Source organism: Nicotiana tabacum, chromosome 6 (genome assembly GCF_000715075.1).
Source record: "Nicotiana tabacum cultivar K326 chromosome 6, ASM71507v2, whole genome shotgun sequence".
NCBI classification, from domain to species: domain Eukaryota; kingdom Viridiplantae; phylum Streptophyta; class Magnoliopsida; order Solanales; family Solanaceae; genus Nicotiana; species Nicotiana tabacum.
The window spans coordinates 52073806-52083627 of record NC_134085.1 but is presented as its reverse complement, the minus strand read 5'-3'; positions in this window follow the sequence as shown (position 1 = coordinate 52083627).

Below are 9822 nucleotides of genomic sequence, written 5' to 3'. Positions count from 1 at the left end.
AGATTTGGCGCCATTACTTATACGATGTGCCTTTGTGAGATTTATACTGACCATCGGAGCTTGCAGCACCTGTTCAAGCAAAAGGATCTAAATTTGCGCTAGAGGAGGTGGTTAGAGTTATTGAAGGACTATGACATCATTATTTTGTATCACCCAGGCAAGGCCAATGTGGTGGCCGATACTTTGAGTCGTCGGGAGGAGAGTTTGGGGAGTTTGGCTTATTTACTAGCATCGGAAAGGCCTATGGCGATGGATGTTCAGGTCTTAGCCAACCAGTTTGTGAGATTGGATCTTTCAGAGCCTAGTCGGATTCTAGCTTGCGTGGTTTCTCGGTCTTCCTTATTTGATCGTATCAGGGAGAGACAGTATGATGACCCTCATTTGCTTGCCCTCAAGGACAAGGTCCAGCACGGTGATGCCAGAGATGTGACTATTGGTGATGATGGGGTATTGAGGATGCAGGGTCAGATTTGTGTACCCAATGTTGATGGGCTTCGGGAGTTGATTCTGGGGGAGGCCCATAGCTTGCGGTATTCGATTCATCCGGGTGCCGCGAAGATGTATCAGGATTTGAGGCAGTATTACTGGTGGAGGCAGATGCAGAAGGATATAGGTGGATTTGTAGCTTAGTGCCTCAACTGTCAGCAAGTGAAGTATGAGTACCATAGACCGGGTGGGTTAATTTAGATAGAGATTTCGGAGTGGAAGTGGGAGAGGATCACCATGGACTTTGCAGTTGAGCTCCCACGGACTTTGAGAAAGTTCAATGCTATTTGGGTGATTGTGGATTGGCTGGGCAAGTCCGCTTACTTTATTCCTGTGTGTAATACTTATTCCTCGGAGCGATTGGTGTAGATCTATATCCGGGAGATTATTCGTCTGCATGGGATTCCAATGTCCATCATTTCAGATAGAGGTATTCAATTCACATCATGGTTCTGGAGGGCCGTTCAGCATGAGTTGGGTACTCGGGTAGAGTTGAGTACAACATTTCACCCTCAGACGGACGAATAGTCTGAGCTCACTATTCAGATTCTTGAGGATATGCTTCGTGCATGTGTGATCGAGTTTGGAGGGTCTTGGGATCAGTTCTTGCCATTGGCGGAGTTTTCTTACAACAACAACTATCAGTCTAGCATTCAGATGGCATCGTATGAGGCTTTATATGGGAGACGGTGTAGATCCCTGGTGGGTTGGTTTGAGCCGGGTGAGGCTAGATTATTGGGCACGGACTTGGTTCAGGATGCTTTGGAGAAGGTTAAGGTGATTCAGGATAGACTCCGTACAGCCTAGTCAAGACAGAAGAGTTACGCGGACCGAAAGGTTCATGATATTTCCTACGTGGTTGGAGAACGGGTTCTACTTCGGGTTTCGCTTATGAAGGGCGTTATGAGATTCGGGAAGAAAGGAAAGTTGAGTCCGAGATTTATTGGCCCTTTTGAGATATTGAGGCATGTTGGGGAGGTTGCTTATGAGCTTGCCTTACCTCCTAGCTTGGCCGGAGTTCATCCAGTATTCCATGTTTCGATGCTCCGGAGGTATCACGGTGATCCGTCGCATATGTTGGATTTCAGTTCAGTCCAGTTGGACAAGGATCTATCTTATGTTGAGGAGCCAGTGGGAATATTGGACAGGCAGGTTAGAAAGCTGAGGTCAAAGAACATTGCATCAGTAAAGGTTTAGTGGCGGGGCTAGCCGGTCGAGGAGGCGACCTGAGAGACCGAGCAGGATATGCGTAGCTGTTACCCTCATCTTTTTACTACTTCAGGTAAGTCTTTATGCTCGTTCGAGGACGAACGAATGTTTAAGTGTAGGAGGATGTGACGACCCAGCCGGTCGTCTTAAGCATTAACGCCCCGATCCCCTATTAACTGCTTTCCCCGAGTTTATTTCTGCTATTTTGATTTGCCGGGACATTCGGTTTTGAGTTTCGGGGAGTTTTGGGACACTTAGTCCCTAAATGAGAGCTTAAGTGTTGGAAAGTTGACCATAGTCGAAACAGTGTGAAGACGGCCTCAGAATGGAAATCCAATGGTTCTGTTAGCTTCGTTAGATGATTTCGGGCTTAGGGGCATGTTCGGATTGTATTTTGGAGGTCCGTAACTAATTTAGGCTTGAAATGCCGGAAGTTAAATTTTTGAAGTTTCCGGTCCGATAGTGAGATTTTGATCCGAGGTTCGGAATAGAATTCCAAAAGTTGGAGTAGCTCTGTAGTGTTGAATGTGACGTGTGTACAAAATTTTAGGTCATTCGGACGAGGTTTGATAGTCTCTTTGATCGAAAGTGTATTTTGAGAATTTTAGAGTTCTTAGGCTTAATCCATAGTTAATTCGAGGTTTCGATGTTATTTTAGGTGTTTTAAGGATTGGTACAAGTTTGGATAGTGGTTTGTGACTTGTTGGTGCCTTTGGTTGAGGTCCCGGAGGCCTCGGGATGGTATCGGATGGTTGATGGAAAGATTTTGGAATTTAAGTTGTAGCTTCAGCTGCTGGTTCTGTCATAACCGCACCTGCAGTTTGGATTTTGCAGGTGTGGCGTCGTAGAAGCGGCTAAGTGGTTGCAAAAGCGGAATTTGGCCATCTGTTCAGGAACCGCAGATGCGGGTAGTTCACCGCAGAAGCGGTACCGCACCTGCGGAAGGGTAACAGATGCGACCTAGGCTCCACAGAAGCAGGACCACAGATGCGGTCCCAGGGCCGCAAATGCGAAAATTGCTGGGCAGAACATATAAATTCTTGCCTTCTCAAAATTTAGCCATTTTTCATCTTTTTCAAAACGGGAAGAAGTTTGGGGAACATTTTTCAAGAGGGATTTTCAGAGGAGTTCATTGGGGTAAGGTCTTTAGTCCCTAAACTCGTTATTGGAATGATTTTTATCAATTTAAGCATGAAAAATTAAGAAACATCAGTGGTAATTGGGGGTTAGGGTTTGTCTAATTGGAGACTTTGAGTGATGATTTGAGGGACAAATTGAGGTCCAATTTTGGTGCTTTTGATATGACTGAACTCGTGAGAGTGCGAGGTTTCTGGAAATATAAATTTTATCCGATTCCCAGACGTGGGCTCGAGGGGCGTTTAGGTCATTTTACATAATTTCGCGTATTAGCTTAGAATTTAATTGTAGAATCAGTTGCTTGAAATGTTATTTACATTATGCAATTGAATTGAATAGGTTTGGGCTATTTGGAGTCGAGTACTCGTGGCAAGAGCGAGGTTTTAGATTGATTATTGAGTCGGTTCGAGGTAAGTGGCTTGTCTAACCTTGTGTGGGGGACATTCCCCTTAGGATTGGTATATTTGGTAATTGAAATACCTTGTACCAGAGGTGACGAGTGCGTACTTGTGCAAATTGTTGGAAATCCGGTTTTCATTAAGTATTTACTAGTATGTTTCCTTTCCTGTTTTATTACTTGTAATATTAAGCCTGTTGTTAGCTTAGGAAAGCATGTCTAAATGATTTAATTTCTTTATTTGTTCAACCTGCTTTACTTGAATTCCCTGCAGCATGCTAGGCTAGAAGTACTTGTTGCCTTAATATGAAATTTCCATTCTGAATATTTTCCTGTTGTTGTTGTGTATTTACATTGGGACTACGGATGTGGGATTCTGGTAGCTCTTCCTTGGCTGTTTATTTTGGGACTACGGATGTGGGTTTCCGGTAGCTCCCCCCTGTCTGTTTATTTTGGGACTATGGATGTGGGATTCCGGTAGATCCCCCTACACAGTTATATGAAACTACGAGAATGTAGCCGGTAGATTCCCTCAGTACTGGGTATTTATATTTGGGGACTACGGATCGGGATTCCGGTAGATCCCCGTGCACTAATAGTTGGACTACGGGACGGGATCCCGGGAGATCCTTCGGCTATATATGATGGACTACAGGATGGTATCCCGGGAGATCCACTGGACTGTTGTAATTGGGACTACAAGACGGTATCCTGGAAGATGCTCGGTTGTTATCTCTGTGTTGAGCTGTATTTCCTTCCCGTGATTTATTTTGTCTCTGTTCTAGTTGTTGGTGTTCTTTCAATCTTATGTTATTTCTTGTTGTTGCACTTATTTATAATGTTTTATTCCACACTGTTAACCTTTATATCTTATTTAATCTTAGTAGGGACCTGACCTTCCTCGTCACTATCCAACCGAGGTTAGGCTTGGCACTTACTAAGTACCGTTGTGGTGTACTCATGCATCTTCTGTGCATGTTTTTCATGGAAGATCCAGGTACCGCTTCTCAGGCCTACCATCCTTGAGGGAGGCGACTGCTTTAGAGACTTCGAGGTGCATCTGCCGCATCCGCAGACCGAGGAGTCCCTTTCTATTCCTCCTTTTAGTATTTAGCCCTTCTGTATTTTCCTGTTCTTATTAGACATTCCGGTGTTGGAGCTATGTAGTATTTATTTTTCTTAGCTTGTAATTCATGGGTTTTCGGGTCTTGGATTTACGTATTAGTATTGAGAGTCAAACATGGTGTATGCCAAGTGGCACATTTAATCACTATAATTACTTTATTCCTATTTTAAATTGTTTTACTTCCGCAAGTTTTGGTTTTTCTTCTACAATTTATGCTTACCTAGTCCTAGAGACTAGGTGTTGTCATGATAATTCACGGAGGGCAAACCGGGTCCGTGACACAGAGTCAGTACCTTGCTTCAAGGCTCCAATTGATGTCCACAAGTGATAAAGTCCGGTGAGATTTGATTTTCAAACCATTCCTTGAATTCATTCCATACCTTTCTTGCATTTGAAGCGTAGATGATACTAGGTTGAAATTCAGCGGCGGTTGTGCACCCTATCCATGAGAGCACCATGGCGTTGCATCGTTTCCACTGGTTTGCCAAATCTCCTTTGTAGAGCTCTTCAAACAGGTTCCGTCAGTGAACCCTAGCTTGTTTTTAACCAGTAGCGCTTGACGCATCGAACGACTCCATAAAACAAATTTTTCCGGGCTTGTAAGCTTGATATCAACCAACGGTATACCAGGAACGTCTGTAGACTTTAAGAAAAGTGGATGATTGTGATCAATTTGAAGATTTCCAGCCGATTCTCCTATGGCTGTTGAAACCCTAGAATTCGAAGTTCAACTATGGTTTCCTAATCAATCTCGAAATCCTCTGCTCTAATCTAGGACCGGTTGCTCTAATACCATGTCTGTGATTTCATCCATTGATTAGAATTGAGATGTGAATTGAGAAGGAGTGAAGAGGAAAAAAGAGGAACTCAAATTGTATTTCTCAATCTCTATTCATTGGTACAAATACAAAATATCTGTCTACTAATAGAGTACATAACCGACTCTTTTAATGTAAGTGGGAAATGACCAAACTACCCTAACTCACTCACTAGTCTCCAATACAAGTGCAGAACTTGGCTGCCGCACAGGCTGGTTTTGACGGACAAAAAATCACGCCCCTGACACTAAAGAAGAGAGAAAATGAAAAAGGAAGTTGGAGAACATACGCAAAATGGTCTGCCTCGAATGTTTTATACAATGGACATATATAGGCCATGATATGCATTAGGGGTGTACAAACCAAACCGGAAAACTGCACCAAACTGAAAAATCAAACCAAACCGATTAAAAAATCCGATTAGGTTTGGTTTGATTTGGTTTGATATTGAGTAAAAAATCCCGAACCAAACCGACATATAAATATATAATTTTTATATATACTTTTAAGATTTTATATAGAATTTTTTTTAAAAATATCTAGAAATATTTGGAATTCTCTTACGGGATATAATATTTAATAAAATATGAAGTGCTCCATATTTATTAACATTAAATAATAGAGTATATGACCACTTTCTTATCAAGTGTTATTGAAATGCGTCAATCTCTTTATTTTTTTCATATTCATATGTCAAGATCTGTTAAATTCTTATATCTTTTTCAATTTGAAGTGGTTATTATTATTTAAGATCATATTGATTTTTATATTTAATTACTATTTGGTTAATCTTGAAAGTGTACATCAACATTATTGTCAGACGGATTAAAAAAATAACTATCATATGTTACTAAGTAAATTCTCCCATAAGAATATTTAATAGTATGTTTGTCAATTTTTTAAATTTTCATTAAACATATATTTATTTATCAAAAATTTAACAACGTAAGATTGAAATAATATTTATAGTAACAAAAAATCCGAAAAAATTTAAAAAACCCGCCAAAACCGAACCAATCCAAATCGATATAGTTAGTTTGGTTTAGTTTTGATAAAAACGAACCAAACCGATCTATATACACCCTAGTATGCATGCCCTATACTTGTGAAACCTGTCCAAAGCGTCCCTTAAGCTTGGACGTTTGGCCAGGTAGTAAGTGTGTGGGATATAGTTACTGTGGGCGTTGAGACAACATTAAATTCTACAACTATCACTTAAATTTATCTATTACTATCTTGTTAATTTCGGCTTCTTCAACGTAATAAATAATGGTTATTCAGTTCTTACTAATTTAATCCTTTCATGCAGGTCATTAATGCTCCAGGAGAAGGGCCTTCTACTACGATAAAATTTCAGGGAAGAGAATGTTGTAGCTGACGCCCTAGCTAAGGAAGCAAAAAAGATAAAAACAAGTAATTTCACCCAAAGAAGGACCAAGATGCTAGCCGAACCACCATTTTGTGTACAAGAACTTTTGCCAAGGGATATGAGTGGGGAAAGCTTATGTTCGAAGAAAATGTCTAGCTCGTTATGTAATGTGTTTAAAGCACTAGGGAAACTAAATATTACAAATGATGATAGCTCTTTGCAAGAGGCATATGTACCCCAAATATCACTATGGCATGTAATATGCAAGACCTTATCTAGTCATATTATATCATATCATATTATACTAAAAGTAAGAAGCTCCTACTTTCAAAGTTGAATTACAATCATATCCTTCAAAAATTAGGTAACCATTTTATACTTGAGCCAAAAAAATGACTTTCCAATATTACAACTTTTATTTTTTTCTTTTCAGACGCGTTTGCTTTTCCCATTAAAGAATAATTATTATTGCAACTCCAATCTTTCATATTCCTCACTGCAATTCAAAACTGCTGTAATTGGTATCACCTAATAATGATTCTTAAAAACTGTCATTTATGACAAAAACCAAAGGATGGACAAAGTGTATTTAACATAAAATGAAAAATGCCAACCTTCACGGCCATATCAATTGGCTTACGTATTATTCTCCAAACACAATAATCATGGGAAAGGCTTCTAATATTTTCTCTATAATCATTATCAAGAAGAGGATAAAGGAAGCTGCTGCACAACCTGGAAGATTTTCTGCATATGATCGCTTTGACATTTGAGTAATGTTAGAATTATTTGCATAATCATATTTGAGTTGTTTTTCTTGTATTTAGGTAATTGATTATTACTTTTTAGTTGTCTATTTCTGTTCACTTACCTCAATTTTATTTCATTTGTCAATATAGGATAATTCTTATAGGAATGATAATTGTGTATGTATTGTTCAAGTATTCTTCGTACCTACATCTTTTTGTAAGACAATAAATTATACAATCTTTTTTTTTTCGTTTTTTTCGTAGTGCCGTTATTATTTGCTTGTTTAATTTTGATTTTGGTGATTTTGTAGCATAGCAATTTTGTAAGTTTAATTTTCTTAATTACTCAACTTTAATTGTTTGTTTCTTCCCTCTTCAATGGTTATAATATTTTTACATTATAGTTCTTTTTTACATTCTTCATTACACTCTATACAGGTGCACAACAAAGTATCTATGGTGGCAAACTTAAGCACACACCAAACATGTGGTTCCTACGTTCATACTGTTGTTATATATATATATATATATATATATATATATATATATATATATATATATATATATATATATATATATATATATATATATATCATAAATTTTATCATCTTCTATATTTTTTTTAATACAAAAATTTTTACTTGAAAACTTATGAGATACCTAATATTTAAATTCTCATCGAAAAATTAATTTGTATAAATCATTCTCTAATCTACGGAACTGTTATTCGTGAAGTGCGACTAATAAAAATATCAAAATACGATTGGCGTGTTAAAATTATTGATATTATTGTTAAAATTTGTGATGATCCAAAATGTCATCTTTAAATTAAATAATCATCCCGGTGTTTTAAGACCTTGAAAAGCGCTATCAATAATTTCTCAACTTGCGTGCACAGTCCGTATAATTTTTCGGAAGGTTTTTGTATGAAAATGGATTAAATTATGAATTAGAGCTTTAAAATTCGACTGAGTTGACTTCGGTCAACATTTTGAGCAAACGAACCCGGATCTAAGTTTTGACCATTACGGTAGTTTCGTATCGTGATTTGGGACTTGTTCATATGCCCGAAATCGAATTCGGAGGTCCATAGATCAAATTATCACCATTTAACGGAATCTAGAAATCTAAGGCTAAAGACTTCTTAAGTTTGAACAGAGATTTGACTTTTGAGCAAACGACCACGGAATGAAATTTTGATGATTCCAATAGTTTCGTATGATGATTTTGGTCTTATGAGCATGTTCGGATTTGGATTTGGAAGTCCATAGGACAATTCGGCGCATTTTGGCGAAAGTTGGAAAATAAAAGATTTTTGGAAAAGTTTGACCGAGAGTTGACTTTTTGATATCGGGGTCGGAATCCGATTCTGAAAATTGGAACAGCTCCATTATGTCATTTATGACTTGTGTGTAAAATTTGAAGTCATTCTGGATTGATTTGATCTTCGGCACAAAAATATAGAAGTTGGAAGATTTGAAAACTCATAATTCAATTAGATGCGCGATTCGTAATTTCGGTGTTGTTTGATGTGGTTTGAAGCCTTGATTAAGTTCGTATTGTATTTTGGGACATGTTGGTATAATTGGTTAAGGTCCCGAGGGCCTCGAGTGGATTTTGGAAGGTTAACGGAATGGAAATCGGACAAAAAGGGTTGCTGGAATTTCTGCTACAGAAGTTGTCTTGGACAACAACTGTGCAATCGTGGAGCCTATTTCGGAAGCATATATATCAAAATACATAAGGAAACTGTAAATTTACAAAAGATGAAAGTTGTAGCCCTTGCATTCTAGTTTTCGGAAAGCTAAACCATTAATTATTTGGATAGTTGTACAGAAAGTTATGGTCGATTGAATAAGGATTGGTAAAGTTGTTTTGAAATTTTCCAGAAATGTTTGATGCGAGGAGGCTACTTTGGATGCTTATATCTCGAAATCTATAAAGAATCTGAAAATGTGCAAAACACAAAAGTTGTAGCCCTTGCATTCTAGTTTTCAGAACATTAAACCGTTCGACATTTGGACATTTGTACAGAACGTTATGATCAATTGAATAAGGGCTGGTAAAGCTGTTTCTAGTAGACTTTTAGTGACGAAAATGGCTTTTAGTGACGGTGGGCAGAAACATTTAACCACAAAAATCAGTCACTTTGCCATTTCATTTTTGAATTTCTGGAGCTCGGTTCTTGGACGATTTTGGGCGATTTTCACGTGAAAACATTGGGGTAAGTGTTCCTTATCCTATATTGATTATATTTCATGATTCCATATGCATTTACATCATGAATCCATGAATTTATGGAAGAAAAATCAGATTTTTAGCCAAATTTTACAAAAATGAAAATTAAGATTTGAAAGCCAATACGATATCGGAATTTAGTAATTTTGGTATGGTTGGACTCGTGGCTGAATGGGTTGTCGGATTTTGTGAGTTTCGTCGGATTCCGAGACGTGGGCCCCACAAGCGAATTTTAGTGCAATTTCGGATTTTTAATGAAAAATGTAGAATTTCATATGGAATTAATTCCTATA